Here is a 16,482-nt window from a genome sequence, read left to right as displayed (position 1 = left end):
GGGCAACTCATGTCCCCTATGATAAAGGACTGACAGAAACACCAATGTTCTCTCCTGGGAATGGACCCTCAACGCCATCTCAGGCCACCCCCAAGCAAACACAGAGTCAATCAACTCTCCTCAGACTGGCAGCAACACAGACACATATGGTCGTACTTGAAGAGTGATTTTGTGCCTCAAAAGCTCCCAAGCGTCTGACTCTAGCTAGTTTCGGTGAAAGATTTGGAGCAGGTGGAGGAGATATCTGTCTCTCTGGCGAGATCAACCGGAAGGCAAAAATGGAGGGATAGGTCAGTGGAGCCTGACTTGTTGGCTACAGGCATGAAGACGTGCCTGCTGATGGAACATCAAAGGTGATGGGATCCTGAGTACAACATGGACAACTTTGTCAGCCTGGTTTACTATCTGTGGCAGCATTACACAGGTGACGGTCCAACTGCAGAACCACCCAGCAGTTGACTACTGCTTTGGGGTATCTGGCAAGTCCCCTATCAGTGGATCATGAAATAGAAGCCAGGACCTGTAACTTAATAGAGGTTCAGACTTCTGTTGCCAAGACCTTGGGAGACAGATGAATCATGGTTTCGAGTGTCACCATGATACCTTGTGGGCGTAGATGGACCATTGCACACCTGTCGGTTGGTTCTTGGGGCCCAAGTGGCTGATGCTTCCACCTCCATGGGTCACAACAACATCTGGACTCCAGCCTTACAGCAGCATGTTGCTAGCTGCACAGGAAAAACTGCTCAAAGCAGCTCAGGATCTCAATACTGGGATGCAGGCAGGATCAGATGGCCATAAAAGTTGGTGAGGCACAGGCCCACAGCTCATCAGACTGGCATCCTTCACCAAACCACAAGTAGACCTGCCATCCACAGTGACAGGTAGAAAAGCAGGCTCAGTGAAGAGGCCACGCAAGGTGCCTTGCTAGAGCAGGGGGAATTTAATTCTTATCTCTACTACCTTCACTTTCTCCTTCTTCTCCATTTGGGAAGGTTGGGTGAAGATACCTGGCCACAAAATTTATGTTCTCAAATTTAAAAAGATGTTTGCACAATTTTGTATATTTGTTTCTATTTTTGTATAATCATTCATGTTTACATTTGATGGTGCTCTCGAGAAAGTGTTGGAACTTAGCTAAATCTTTGCATTCTTGTTGATTTTCTAATATTAAAGTTTAATACAGAATTATCAAAAAGTTTACTGTGTTTGGTCATACAAATGGAAAAAGGAAACAATTTGGCATAGTCTTATTTCTTGTATTGGAAAGCATTAAATTTTCTATTCTGTTAAACATTAAAACTTGAAAATGTAAAGTATTATCAGAAGTCTCTTTTGCATTTGAACTAATTAGCATCTGAGTCTTCTACTGACAGTCCTGGGGGTGGGTGCAGTGGGGGTGAGGGGGTTCGGTAGGCGGCAGGGATGTGGGGTAATGAGGGGTGGTGGAGGGTCATTGTCTGTAAAACTGCTGCAAAGCCATTCTCTGGCAGCCTTGCCTGTCAGACAGTTGGCTCCCATTCAGGTTCAGCAGCTGTCTGGTAGGGTTCCTACGGCACTGCATCCAACTCTATTGGCTCCTCTTTCAAGATGTTCATGTCAAAACATTTTACCAATGCAAACTTGTGCAGGCTGCAGCAAATCACCATCATGTTGACACTCTCTCCTGCAAATACTGAAGTATAGCCTCAGACCTATCTATACCTGAAGTGGCTATTCAGCACCCCAAATGGCCTTTTCCTCAATCTGCCTGGCGAATACATACATCTCATTGTACCTGACCTCTGCCTCGGTCTGTGACGAAATGGTGTCATAAGCCACAAGTACACTTTGTCTCCACTAAGCCAAACATTGGCTCAATCACACTTCCAGAGCATGCAAGCTATAATAGAATTCCTCACAATTAAGCTATCAGGGCATGAAACTGTGTACATAGCATTAAGGTGCAGGATGTGTGGACCGTCAACACGTACAATCTGCACACATGAATGTCATCAATCACACCAAGTACCTTGGGGAAGCCAACTAGCTGATAGAAAATAAGTGACAGAAACTAAGCGATCTCTGCCTTTGCTCCACCAGTGACATGTCAAATGAGATGAACTCTGCAGTCCTGCATTGCATAGTGCTAGTCACCTGCCAGTTGCTGTCCCTCACTGCCCCTTGAGCTTAGGAATATGGGAACAGGAGTGGTCATTGTTATAGACAGGTGAGAGATGGTAGGGATGGTTCTCCCTTTTTCCACCTCTCAACTGACTGAAGACAGTGTGTTTTAAAAATATATTTTAACCCGAGTACTTTAATTGTCAAGAACAAACAAATAACAGGTTTTCTTGTAAGTTTTAAAAGAAAGATAAATGTTTATTATTCAACACTTGGAATATGCACAACTACACCCACTCTCACACTCATACAGATGCACACACACTCAAGAAGAGATAGAGATTATAAACTAACTTGCAGTTAGGTCTTATGAATTTTTAAGAGTTCTCTGTTGCACATGCATCTCTCCGGGGTGAAGCCTTGAAAAGGTACAGGCCTGCAATCACTGAGGAAAAAAACTTGGGAGGTCTAGGAGGATGGATGCACTGTTGTAAATTTCTCTTGTTATATTCCAGCCAAAGTTCCCTGGAAAAACCCTGTTACAATTTCTCAGGTGGGGAGTTCAAGGCCAACTCCAGTCTCTGTCTACGTGTAGCTTAAAAGCTAGTCGTGTTAAGCAGGGTCCTTTCTCTTCAATAGCACAGTTGTTTCTCACTCTGTGTTCGTCTGCTCAGCATATACCTTTATCAAAACTCCTTATCAGAAAACTAGTTTCTGTCATGTCACCAGAATTTCTCTTCTATTGAATTCATAAATAGTTTCTGATGGTTAAGCTATTGTCAGATAATGGAGTTTGGGTGTCACTCAATCACATACCATCTTGAAAAAGTGGAGCTTTTCACACCCATTCTCTGGTGTTCGAGCTTGGAGTCAAAAGGTCTGCCACAGTATTGTTAACACAATTGATTGGAGAGATGCAGCCATTATCATAGAAAAGGCTGTTTGCATCTTAATGACTTCTAAAAGATATGCCGAGGAAGATTGTTTATATTTTAATGACTTCACCAAGACTTGTCAAAAAATGAAAATTAGCTCAGGGTTCTTGCAGTTTCATGTGTATTGGCAGGAAAGAAGAGGCCACCTGACCACTCAACTCCATTTTGTTTGACAGGAAAAGTGTCCATTTTGGGTTTATTTCATAAATTCATTTTATAGTTCATAAGTTTGTACTATGTGAGTATGATATCATTCAGCTCCTTGAGCCTGTTCTGCCATTCAATTAGGTCATGGCAGATTTGTATTTTCACTCCATCTATCTGCCTTGGTCCTGTAACCCATAATACCCTCTATTTTTAAGGTTATGTCCTTTGTTCCGAATTCCCTCACAAGATAAATAGTTTCTCTCTATCAGCCCTATCAACTTCATTTTACACCTCAATTAAATCATCCCTTAATCAATGGAATACAAGTTTAGTCTGTGCAACCGGTCTTCATAATTTAACCCTTTTATCCTCAGTATTGATAATATTGACTGATATGGCACAAGTGGATGCCTGGAACAAGATGCAGCCATAAAAGTTCAGAGCTGTGGTGACCTTCATCTCTACCATGATGGCCATGCAGCTTGTGGATCGAGGGTACAGATCATCAAACATCCTACCTCAGGGTTTTGGGCCTAGGACATCTGTAAAACCGACTGGAACCAGAACCATCCTCCTCCTCTTCATCATCATCTTCCACCACAGCAACCACCCCCTTCCTCTTCCTCCTCTTCCTCCACTACCACTGTCATTCTCCTCCTCTCCTGCTGCATCACCACCCTCCTCTTCCACTATCAAGCTCCTACTCCATCCTTCCTCCTCTTCCTCCCCATTTTCCTCCTCCACCACCACGACCAACCTCCTCCTTCACAACCACCACTTTCCACTTCCAGAACCCTCCTCATCCTCCTCCTGTACCCTCCTCTGCCTCCATCACCACCTTCACCACCCTCCTCTTCCACCCTCCTCCTCCTCCTCCTTATCTTTGTCCTCCTCCTCCACTGCTACCCTCCTCCTCCTCCCCACCACTCCTCCTCCTCACCACCCATATCTATAATTCTTCCTATGCCACCCCCACCCCCATACTCTTCCTCCTCCTCCACCCTCCTCTTCCTCCAAACCCTACTCTTCCTTTCCATCACCCTCTTCTACCTCCTGAACCTTCATCCTCCTTTACCCTCATCCTCCTCCTATAACTTTATTGATGATTGCTGCAGCAACAGAGCAAATGCTGTGGCTCCAATTGACTGCTGGTAACTGCTTTCTTCAAATAACTAATTGTTATTGTATTTGAACCTTTGCGATCTGGAGGTGGGGATTGCTTCAAACAAATTTGAACTAATGAACAGGCATAAAAGTAAAAAAAAAAATAAAATGACCTGATCTTGCATATTATTCAAGGTTGCTCAGTGGGCTACAGGCATTGATCAGACAGCTAGAATGGAAGTCCTGGTAGATTTTCCATTTTAGTGCAAAGAGGGAAGGAGGAGATTTTAGTAATAAAAACACTTGCAAAAAAGAGGGTAATTTAGGTGGCTGCTGTGGTAAACACTGTGCCTTGATGATGAAAACAGAGGATTCCCAAGCTGATACAAAGGCAAGTTGTGGGACTATGAAGGAGAGCATTGTCCAAAAGAGGAATTCAATAGAGCAGGAGCAACAAATTAAGTTAGAAGTTGTTAGAACATACAGAAGAAAAACTGCATAAAAATATCAAGAATTGGTGAAATAAGCATAAGGGGAGTAAAAACATAGTCAAGGGAAGGCAAAGAATAGGAGGGAACTATTTGCCACCGAGTCAGAGGAGGTGGAGATCATTGGCAGAGTGTCCAAAGATGCTCAGATGGAGGGAGAGTCTGAAGCAAGAGAGATAATCTGAGGCTAGCTGGTTTATCAGAGTGGGGGTTTGTGGTCTAAATCTCAGTTCAGATGTCAGGAGCTGCCTGATGGTTGGTGTTCAGGAATGGCTGATGTTTAAAATTCAGAGGCTGTTTAGTGGTCAGAGGTGAAAGGCTGTCTGGTGGTCAAACATAAAGGGTGCTTGAAAGATGTGACATGGGGCTTGCTGGTGAAGTGAAGAGGCTATTCCATTGGCATCCTCCAGACTTTGAATTGTTCAAAATGGTTTGTTGATACTTTGTCAGTTGGATATCTGATTGGCAATTTACAAACAATAATTTCTAAACTAAAATGATGACACGTTGCTTAAGCTGATGTTAGCCTCTAAAGGATAGAAAATGTAACCCCATTGTGATAAATAAATAGTAGCTGAACTAATGCAAGTTGACAGATAGTACCGCAGGGAGATAAATACAACATAAGCACATTGGAACAGAAAGATGAGACGTGTTCCCACAATAACACATAATCACAAGATGACCTCTCCAAACACTCAATTCCTGATCCAGCTGAGTTAATTAATCTCAGCCCAAACATTGGAAGGGACACTTAGGTTTAGGTAGGACAAAATCAGTCGGGGTTTTTGTTCCCAATCCTGTGACCCCTGGCATAAAAGGGGTTTTGTGTGGCCATCGAGGGCAGGTATGGTGCCTACGGGAGACGGAGAATCACAAAGCAGCTGTCCATCTCGAAATCCAGTATCGTGACGTCGGTTCCAGATTTAGTCAGTGGTGGGAAAGCACAATGGTGGCACTGTCGCAACAACATGATGAAAACCTAGTTTAAATTGCTGAAATGCCACTTTACATGTGTTTAAATAGAATTAAAAGTGATTTAATGATCGGTGAGCAATTCTGTGAATGGCAGGTGGCACTAACATGCCTCTGGATTCACAACCAGTGAAACCTGGCAGCACTGAAGCGAGAGAGCACATTGCTGTGATGGGTAGGCAGCCTTGAGCATTGCTGCATCGGGGAAGAGGGGGGGTTTGGAGGCCATTGCAGGACCACATTGTTGCATGCTCTGCAATGGGGTCTGGGGTTCTGAGAGCTCTGCAAGGGGCTGAAGTGTGCATTTGGGGGGATGGTGGTGGGGGGGGGGGTCAGTATAGGGTTGGAAAACTGCTGTGTGATGGGTCTGTTTGCTTACACTACTGCAACAGTGGGTGGGCCATCATCAAGGTTAGACTCTGAGGTCCATCAGCAAATCTACCAACAGAATTGGGGTATCCTCAGGTATCAAGGCAGGTACTAACACCTGAAGAAGGCAAGAGACAACCTAACAATGACTTGCTCGCAGCCATTCTGGTGCCCATTCAGAGAGTGAAATAAAGGCTCACCTCAATGTCTGAACTCTGTTGCGTCTTTTCCATTTGTGGTCCCTGTCTTGCGAGCAGATGCAATGAGTACTAGTGCCCATGGGAGAGCATGTGTTAACAAGGGCTCTCATCACATTGACATGTTAATGAAAGCTGTGGTCACATTAGCATTACTCTAAGGGGAAAGGGAGAGGTCAACATCTCACAATTAAGGCATAATGGCACATGGATTTCAGACAATGAAGCTTAATGAGTTGAATAAAGGATCTTTTAATTATTTAACACCAAACGTATATGGTACACCCATGAAACTCAAAGTGTTGCTATGTGCTCTTAATATGTTTGAGGGTGCTCTTATGAGGTGTGATCCTGGCGGCAGCAGCTGGGCTGGAGGCAGGGTGCTGATCAGACTGCCCCTTAGCCTGTAATGACTTTGATGGGTGTCCTCAGACAGTCTGAGGCCTGGAAAGTCCCAGCTGCTTTGAGGATGTTCTGAACTAGTTCAGGACTATCCTCAGGCATCGCGACTGCTGTAGCTGGCCTGACTGGTGGAGGGGCTGAGGAATCAGTGGCAACACTTGGAGTATCCTGAGGGGAACCCCCAAATGTGGCTGTCAGCCTCTCCTCCTCCCTTTGAAGGCTGTCTTGAGCCTCCCTGCTCACCAGAGAAGGAGCAGGTGCTGCTGAAGCATCTGGGCTCCTGTTCCTTCCCTTACTTTGCCACTGCTTTGAACTCATGGCCAAGGCGATGGTGTGCAGGTCTGTGCACATCTGTGGAATCTGGCTCTCCATGAAGGTCGCCAACCATTCGATGGAGGAAGCCATGCGGTGATAGGCCTCAGACATGGCAGCAGTCATGGCATAGATGGACTCCTGCATCATCCACTCATGACTGCTCATGACCTCTGGCATCTTTGCCAGATGTTGCCTTACCTCTCTCTGCAATTCCAGCATCTCCTGTGTTTTCAGACCAGAGGCTCGTCATCATCCTGGGGCTCAGCATGGGCCTGGCCACCAACAGTTCACTGACTGTCGGAAACCTCAGCTATCTCAGCCTTAGCCAGCTGCTCAGGTGCATGTACTGTGCTATCACCAGCTTGTGACCCCGATTCTGAAGCTGAGCAGTTACCCCGGAGGTGAAACTATCTGCACTGATGGAGGGTGCAAGAGAGTCATGGGACGGTGCATCCTCTGAGTGATCCTCCTCCTCAGAGGTAGACGACTGTCTCCCTGTCTTTGCAGATCTCTGCGAATGGCTATCTTTCTGAGAGAACACAGACATATGTGGGTTAGGCTGTGCGGGTCTCCTGATGCTTACCAAGCATTATGTGGGTCTCCGACATTCATGCACATGCCAGTGAGAGACAATTCTCACTCTCTTGTGCAGGGACTCCAATCTCCCCATCGGCTATTGTGCGACCACCCTGGATGCCCGCCAACTCCAAGGCCTCTTCCTCGGCACAGGTGTGTGGACGTACATCTGAGAGTCCTCCATCTGTCCGGAATATCTCCCTCCTATTATGAGCCCTCTTGTCCAGCAAGAGGAAAGATGGAGATGGCAGAGAATGGCACGGAGCTCACCGTAACAGTTCAGCTCATTTCAGCCTCTCATACCCTAGTGGGGAATCTGATGTCTCTTAAGTCAACACTCATTGTCACAGAAGTTAAGGGGGGGTGAACTGTGAAGAAAGTTGGCCTGTGGCCAAGAGACAATGATGCAGCTGTCAGGAAGAGACAGAACCCTAACCACTCAGACAATGCTGCAGTGCTGTTACCCTCCCCATGTCACACAACTTCACATGCAATCCTCAAGAAGGCAACTGGTCTGGAGCACTCAGCTTGGGAGAATGCAGGAGGTCATTTACCTTCTTCCTGCATTGGCCCCAGTTGTGTTGGGTGACCCCAGAACTGCTAACCTCCTCTGTGACCTCCACCCAGGCTTGCTTGGTCAGGCGGGAGGACCTCCTCTTGCCATTGCTGGGGAAGAGAACTTCCCACCTTTCCTTTGCAGCCTGAAGGAGAATCTGCAGGGAGGCATCACAGAACTGTGAGGCCACCCGGTGTTTTTGCTCGGACATTGTCTTCTGCCAACCTCAGAAGGGGGTGGGAGGGATACAGGAACCAGCCAGACAACATTGTAGGCTGCACCAAACTGACAATGGACCTAGGCCAGCACTGAATGCAGGGCTGGCAGGCCCTTAAATATGGCACAAGCACCTGCTCCGGAGTCATCTGAGGCCGTAATAAATACCTCGCCACCCACCGTCACCCCCTCACGCGATTGTGGAGGAAACCGTGCCTCCCCTGTGCAAAATGGCCACCCGCTGCGTAATCACGGTGGGCTGGACGCCCACGTGATGGATGGGAACGGCGCCCTTACCAAGCCTGCTGCTGGGATCCGTGGTGGGCTTATTAAGTTCAGCCCAGTGCGTGTGTGTGTGTGTGCGTTTGTATGGACATTCAGTGAAAGCAGGATCTGACTTGTCACTGATATTCCCTTACAATTGAATTACTGTATTCTCTGGTTTGATTCTGGTACTAGAACTTCTAATGAGCTCCATTGTCTGCTCCTCCATCTTGACTTTCTCCATGTAAAACATGTTCCTGCTGGTTTCCATCCTGCAGATGTCAGTCTTAGCTCAATGGTAGCACTCGAGCCTCAGTAAGAATCGAAAGACTTGGGCCCGGATTTTCAATCAGGGTTCAGGAATCTGAAGCCTGGAGCATTTCCAGGTTCTGACCCCACATTGCATCAGCGTCAGTGACATGATGCAGTTTTAAAATTCAAAGGGCCTAATTGGTCTGGGGACAAGGTCGGCATCCAATTAGTGGCAGCAGGAGCTGCCTGGAGGCAGGAGCTAGAAATGGAGGACCCTTTGACCTATGACAAGGCTTGTCGTTCGCTGAGAAGATGGTGCAGGAGGATTCGCAGAGGGCTAGCGTTGGTATGGGCAGGTGTCCATGGGAGGCCTCAAGATTCTCAGATGCCTCCCTTGAGACGCTAACTGAGGCAGATGCTGAGAAGCGAGGGATATTGTTCCCGTTGACCGTCAGAAGAAAACTGTTCAGAGACACCAAAAGGGCCTGGATGGAGGTGGTGACAGAGGTGCGCAGTAGAGGATTGACCCGAAGGGAGTGGGTACAATGTCAGAAAAGATTCAATGACCTAAGGTCTGGAAAGGTGAGGGGCAAGCGACACCCAGGTCTCAGGGCCCCAACTCTGTATTCACCAGCATGCACACAAGCTGAGCAGACTGAGTGCCCATATTTCTTCGAACATTGTCAGATCAAGTGGCCAGTTGCATTAGTGGGAAGTCAGCCACCCTCACATATGGAGCGCAATTGAGAAGTGGGCATCACTGAGGAGCACAACAGCTCTTTTCAATGTCATGCTGTAATAGAAGGAGGAGGTCAGGCCATACATCATTCTCTCCTCATCCTGCAGGAAATGAGAGCTCACAACAGTTGTGTGAAGTCTCATATGGGTGATTGAAGTTCATCCCAACTTAGCTAATACACTCATTCCATTGTATCAACTGCTCATTGATGGAATGGATTGGGAGTGGTCTGGGGTCGGTCAGGAATCATTTGAAAAATTGAAGAAAGTACTGATTAATAATGCTATTTCGACCCAGTATAATTCCAAGAAACCATTGGTTTTAGGGTGCAATGCCTCACCACAGGGGTTAGGTGTCGTTTTATCTCACATAATGGAAGACGGTGTGGAGAAGCCTATAGCATATACTTCACGTACTTTAACCAGGTCTGAGCAAAATTACTCAAGTTGAGAAAGAGGCATTAACCATCATATATGGTGTTAAGTGTTCCATAAGTACATGTACAGTAATAAAGTACTCAATTATGTTATGAATGGCTAGACTAAAGAGTGTGGTGATGAGAAAATGCAGGAGTATTTCACATGTAGAAATTAACTGAGTGTAGATCAAAGTTGTCTCCTATGGGGTTTAAAAGTCATTATTCCACCAAAGTTTAGAGAGAGATTTTTAGAAAAACTTCATCATGAACACACAGGGAGTATGCGTATGAAAGCAGTAGCAAGAAGCTATTTTTGGTATCTAAAGGTAGATTGAGATATTGAAGAGTTGATGAAAGGTTGTGAAGTGTGTCTCAGAATGAGAAATGATCCAACTTAGGTTCCTTTCATTCCATGGTCAAACACAAGAAAACCATGTGCACAAGTACATGTTGATTTCTTTGAAGTGGAAGGGAAAGAGTATTTTGTTTTCGTCGATAACTATAGCAAGTCGATAATTGTTGAGTCTATGCCCATTACCACAAGTGACAAAACTATTGAGGTTTTGAAAAGTTGGTTTGCAATTTATGGGTTGCCAGAACCATTGGTTCAGATAATGGTCCACAGTTTATATCATAAGAGTTTGAAACATTTCTAAGACTGGAGTCAAACACACTCTAATAACACCATATCACCCAGCACAAATGGTGCTGCAGAAAGAACCGCACAAATTGTAACAAGATCTTTGCAGAAATATTTGCTAGGTGATGGGTGAAGCAGTTACTTCCATGGACTGGATCTTCCTACTCGCTGCCGATCTCGGCTGCGAGATTCAAAAAAGGCACTGTAGATCCGCCGCGATATTTAGCAAGGCGGCTCATTTCCAGGGAGGAAGCAGACCGCCTGCCCCCGATGATGTTGAGGGGGCGGGCGCTCTGTCCCCGACAACGGCATCTGGCGCCAGCACCTGTGCTTCAGGCCCTTCTGAAGCATTTCCTGCTCCAGTTTAAAAAAAATTTAAATTAAAATTCTATTCGAAGTTCCAATCCCCACTCCCACCACTCCCAATGACTAATCAGTTTATGAATTGCCCTCTCCCCACAAAAAAACCTTTCATCTGATCCCGAACTTTCCCCCCCTGAACTTTATTAACTGTGACCTTCAACTCCTTCCCACCATCCCCTCAACCAATAGCAAGAGTTTTCCCAGCTACCCGCCAATGGAAAATTCAATTCTCCCCCCTCCCCACGATTGTTCCGACTCGGATCTCCGAACAGAATTCTGAAGGCATGGGAGTTCCGGCAACCAGATAGAAAAGAGGCGTGGGACGGCCAGTGCGACGAGGTAAGTAATTATGCTTTGATTAACATTTATTTTAATATTAAAATTAAGTTTCTGTTGATGAGTGGAAGGGCGCCCACGACAAAGCCTTGCCGCCAGCAGAAATATGGGGCGGGGCCTTCCCGGCGTTAAGGCCCTTGGCAGGCCTCTCCCGGAGGTATTTTCTGGGCCCTCCCACCATGCCCCCAACATCGGGGGGCTCCATGTTTCTCTTCAATACAGGTTAGGCAAATTTCTGTTCTTTTACAGAATAATCCCACAGTCTACAAGTGCTCACCTTACGAGTTAGTGTTTAAACATGCTGTTAGGACAAAGTTAAATTTGCTTAAGCCTATTGTCAAAAGCAAAGTAAGAGTAAAGCAAGACAGAGAGAAGATGTGTCATGATTCTTGAGGCATGAAACTTAGAAAATTCAGTGCTGGTCAGCAGTGGTGAAAAACCACCGAGGTGATCAGGAGAAGTATGTGTTTGGAGCTGTTGTAAAAAGACAAGGTACATTCACATATCTCGTGAGGATTGGAGAGAGACTTCATAAATGTCATGTAGATCATTTCTTTGAAAGAGGAAATCTGACAAAGGGCAAGCATGAGAAACCTGCTCCAGTTCTTGTCACCACACTTTAAGAAGGATATGAGAGTACTTGAGAGAGTGCAGAGGAGAGTTACCAGAATGGTTCCAGGGATGAGGAAATTTAGCTACAAGGCTAGGTTGGAGAAGTTGTAGCAAAGGAGACTGAGGGGAGATTTGATAGTGGTGTGCAAGATTCTGACAGTTTTAAACAAAGCAGACAAAGAAAAACTGTTCCCAGTAACTGATGGTATAAGGACTCGGGGACACAGGTTTAAGGTATTGGGCAAGAGATGCAGGAGGGAATGTGAGGAAGAACTTTTTTACACAGGGAGTGGTAATGACCTGGAACGCCCTGTCTATGAAGGTGGTGGAAGTGGAGACAATGAATGATTTGAAAATGAAATTGGACGGGCACTGGAGAGAAATAAACTTGCAGCCCTTTCATGGCTCTCCTGCAGGCTGGATGAGGCCATCGGAGGGAACGCCGACATCTAGTCCAAGCATCTCTGCGCCATCAGCGACACTGTCTCATTCTTCCTGTGCAAATAGCGTCTTTTCTTAAATTTGTTCATGGGATGTGGGCGTCACTAGCTAGGCCAGCATTTATCGCCCATCCCTACTTGCCCTTGAGAAGATGATGATGAGCTGTCTTCTTGAACTGCTGCAGTCCTTGGGGCGTAGGAAGTTCTGTGAGGAAAGGAGTTCCAGGATTTTGACCCAGCGACAGTGAAGGATTGGCGATATAGTTCCAAGTCAGGATGGTGTGTGGCTTGGAGGGGAACTTGGTGGTGGTGTTTCCAAGCACCTGCTGCTCTTGTCCTTCTAGATGGTAGAGGTCGCGGGTTTGGAAGGTGCTGTCTTTTTTATTATTCATACATGGGATGTGGGCGTCACTGGCCAGGCCAGCATTTATTGCCCATCCCTAATTGCCCTTGAGAAGGTGGTGGTGAGCTGCCTTCTTGAACCGCTGCAGTCCATGTGGGCTAGGTATACCCACAGTGCTGTTCGGAAGGGAGTTCCAGGATTTTGACCCAGCGACAGTGAAGGAATGGCGATATAGTTCCAAGTCAGGATGGTGTGTGACTTGGAGGGGAACTTGCAGATGGTGGTGTTCCCATGTATTTGCTGCCCTTGTCCTTCTAGTTGGTTGAGGTCGCTGGTTTGGAAGGTGCCGTTTAAGGAGCCTTGGTGCATTGCTGCAGTGCATCTTGTAGATGATACACACTGCTGCCACTGTGGGTCGGTGGTGGAGGGAGTGAATGTTTGTAGATGGGGTGCCAATCAAGTGGGCGGCTTGGTCCTGGATGGTGTCGAGCTTCTTGAGTGTTGTTGGAGCTGCACCCATCCAGGCAAGAGGAGAGTATTCCATCACACTCCTGACTTGTGCCTTGTAGATGGTGGACAGGCTTTGGGGAGTCAGGAGGTGAGTTACTTGCCTCAGGATTCCTAGCCTCTGACCTGCTTTTGTAGCCACGGTATTTATATGGCTACTCCAGTTCAGTTTCTGGTCAATGGTAACCCCTAGGATGTTGATAGTGGGGGATTCAGCGATGGTAATGCCGTTGAATGTCAAGGGAGATGGTTAGATTCTCTCTTGTTGGAGATGGTCATTACCTGGCACTTGTGTGGCGCAAATGTTACTTGCCACTATCAGCCCAAGCCTGGATATTGTCCAGGTCTTCCTGCATTTCTACACGGATTGCTTCAGTGTCTGAGGAGTCAGGAATGGTGCCGAACATTGTGCAATCATCAGCGAACATCCCCACTTCTGACCTTATGATTGAAGGAAGGTCATTGATGAAGCAGCTGAAGATGGTTGGACCTAGGACACTACCCTGAGGAACTCCTGCAGTGATGTCCTGGAGCTCAGATGATTGACATCCAACAACCACAACCATCTTCCTTTGCGCTAGGTATGACTCCAGCCAGCAGAGGGTTTTCCCCCTGATTCCCATTGACTCCAGTTTTGCAAGGACTCCTTGATGCCATACTCAGTCAAATGCTGCCTTGACGTCAAGGGCAGTCACTCTCCACCCTGACACAAGTTCAGCTCTTTTGTCCATGTTTGAACCAATGCTGTAACGAAGTCTGGAGCTGAGTAGTCCTGACAGAATCCAAACTGAGCGTCACTGAGCAGATTATTGCTAAGCAAGTGCCACTTGATAACACCTTCCATCACTTTACTGATGATTGAGAATAGACTGATGGGCAGTAATTGGCTGGGTTGGACTTGTCCAGCTTTTTGTGTACAGGACATACCTGGGCAATTTTCCACATTGCAGGGTAGGTGCCAGTGTTGTAGCTGTACTGGAACAGCTTGGCTAGGGGTGGGGCAAATTCTGTAGCACAGGTCTTCAGTTCTATTGCCAGAATATTGTCAGGGCCCATAGCTTTTGCAGTATCCAGTACATTCAGTTGTTTCTTGATAGCACATGGAGTGAATCGAATTGGCATCTGTGATGCTGGGGACTTCAGGAGGAGGCTAAGATGGATCATCAACTCGACACTTCTGGCTGAAGATTTTTGCGAATGCTTCAGCCTTATCTTTTGTACTGATCTGCTGGGCTCCCCCATCATTGAAGATGGCGATATTTGTGGAACCTCCTCCTGCAGTTAGTTGGTTAATTGCCCACCACCATTCACGGTTGGATGTGGCAGGACTGCAGAGCTTAGATATGATCCATTGGTTATGGGATCGCTTCGCTCTGTCTATCGCATGCTACTTACGAAGTTTGGCACGCAAGTAGTTCTGTGCTGTAGCTTCACCAGGTTGACACCTCATTTTTAGGTATGCCTGGTGCTGCTCCTGGCACACCCTCCTGCTCTCTTCATTGAACTCATGTTGATCCCCTGGCTTGATGGTAATAAGTGGGGGATATGCCGGGCCATGAGGTTACAGATTGTAGTTGAGTACAATTCTGCTGCTGCTGATGGCCCGCAGCACCTCATGGATGCCCAGTTTTGCATTGTTAGATCAGTTTGAAATCTATCCCATTTAGCACTGTGGTAGTGCCACACAACACGATGGAGGGTATCCTTAATGTGAAGGTGGGATTTCATCTCCACAAGGACTGTGCGGTTGTCACTCCTACCAATACTGTCATGGACAGATGCATCTGCAGCAGGCAGATTGGTGAGAACAAGGTCAAGTATGTTTTTCCCTCTTGTTGGTTGCCTCACCACCTGCCGCATACCCAGTGGAGCAGCTATGAGGACTCGACCACCTTGGTCAGTAGTGGCGCTACGGAGCCACTCTTGGTGAATGGACATTGAAATCCCCCACCCAGAGGACATTCTGCACCCTTGCCACCCTCAGTGCTTCCTCCAACTGGTGTTCAAAATGGAGGAGCACTGACTCAACAGCTGAGGGAGGCCGATAGGTGGTGATCACCCCTCGAGGGAGGCGTGGACAGTAGTTCACCAGTTAGTGGTTCCGCAGAGGTACCGGAGAGAAATATTAAGAAGGGCCCATGAGACTACAGTGGCTGTACATGCTGGTATACGAAAGACCAACGCCTGCATGAGCCAGCAGTTTGACTAGTGGCACAGTGGTTAGTGCTGCAGTCTCACAACTCCAGCAACCTGGGTTCAGTTCTGGGTACTGCCTGTGTGGAGTTTGCAAGCTCTCCCTGTGACTGTGTGGGTTTTTTGGCGGGTGCTCCGGTTTCCTCCCACAGCCAAAGACTTGCAGGTTGATAGGTAAATTGGCCATTGTAAATTGCCCCTAGTGTAGGTAAGAGAATTGTGGGGATGTGAGAGGGAATATGGGATTAATGTAGGATTAGTATAAATAGGTGGTTGATGGTCAGCACAGATTCTATGGGCCAAAGGGCCTGTTTCAGTGCTGTATATCTCTATGAATCTATGACTGGCCAAAACTCTACAAAATATGGTGGAGAGCAGAAATAGCAGGATATATCAGAATGAATATGTGGCTGGACTAGGGGGGAGGGATTCAGATTCCTGGGACATTGGGACTGGTTCTGGGGAAGGTGGGACCAGTACAAGCTGGACAGTTGCATCTGGTCAGGACTGGGACCAATTTGCTCGGGTGGATGTTTGTGAGTGCTGTCAGGGAGGGTTTAAACTAAAATGGGAGGGCGCAGGGAATCTGAGCAGGGAGGCAGAGGCGGGGGAAACAAGGATAGAAATGAAAGGTGAGAAGTAAAAATGGAAGGCAGGGAAAACAAGGGCAAGAAACAAATGGGGCCATAGTGCAAAATAAAGCTAGGATGACTAACAATGCTAAAAAGACAAGCCTAAAGGCATTGTGTCTTAATGCATGGAGCATTCACAATAAGGTAGATGAATTAACAGTGCAAATAGATATAAATGGTTATGATATACTTATGATTACAGAAACATGGCTGCAGGGTGACCAAGGATGGGAACTGAACATCCAGAGGTATTCAGTATTATGGAAGGACATGCAAAACGGGAAAGGAGGAGGGGTAGCATTGCTAGTAAAGGAGGAAAGCAATGCAATAGTGAGGAAGGATATTGGCTTGGAAAATCAT

This window comes from Heterodontus francisci, chromosome 6 (genome assembly GCF_036365525.1).
Source record: "Heterodontus francisci isolate sHetFra1 chromosome 6, sHetFra1.hap1, whole genome shotgun sequence".
NCBI lineage: Eukaryota > Metazoa > Chordata > Chondrichthyes > Heterodontiformes > Heterodontidae > Heterodontus > Heterodontus francisci.
This window is presented reverse-complemented; position numbering follows the sequence as displayed.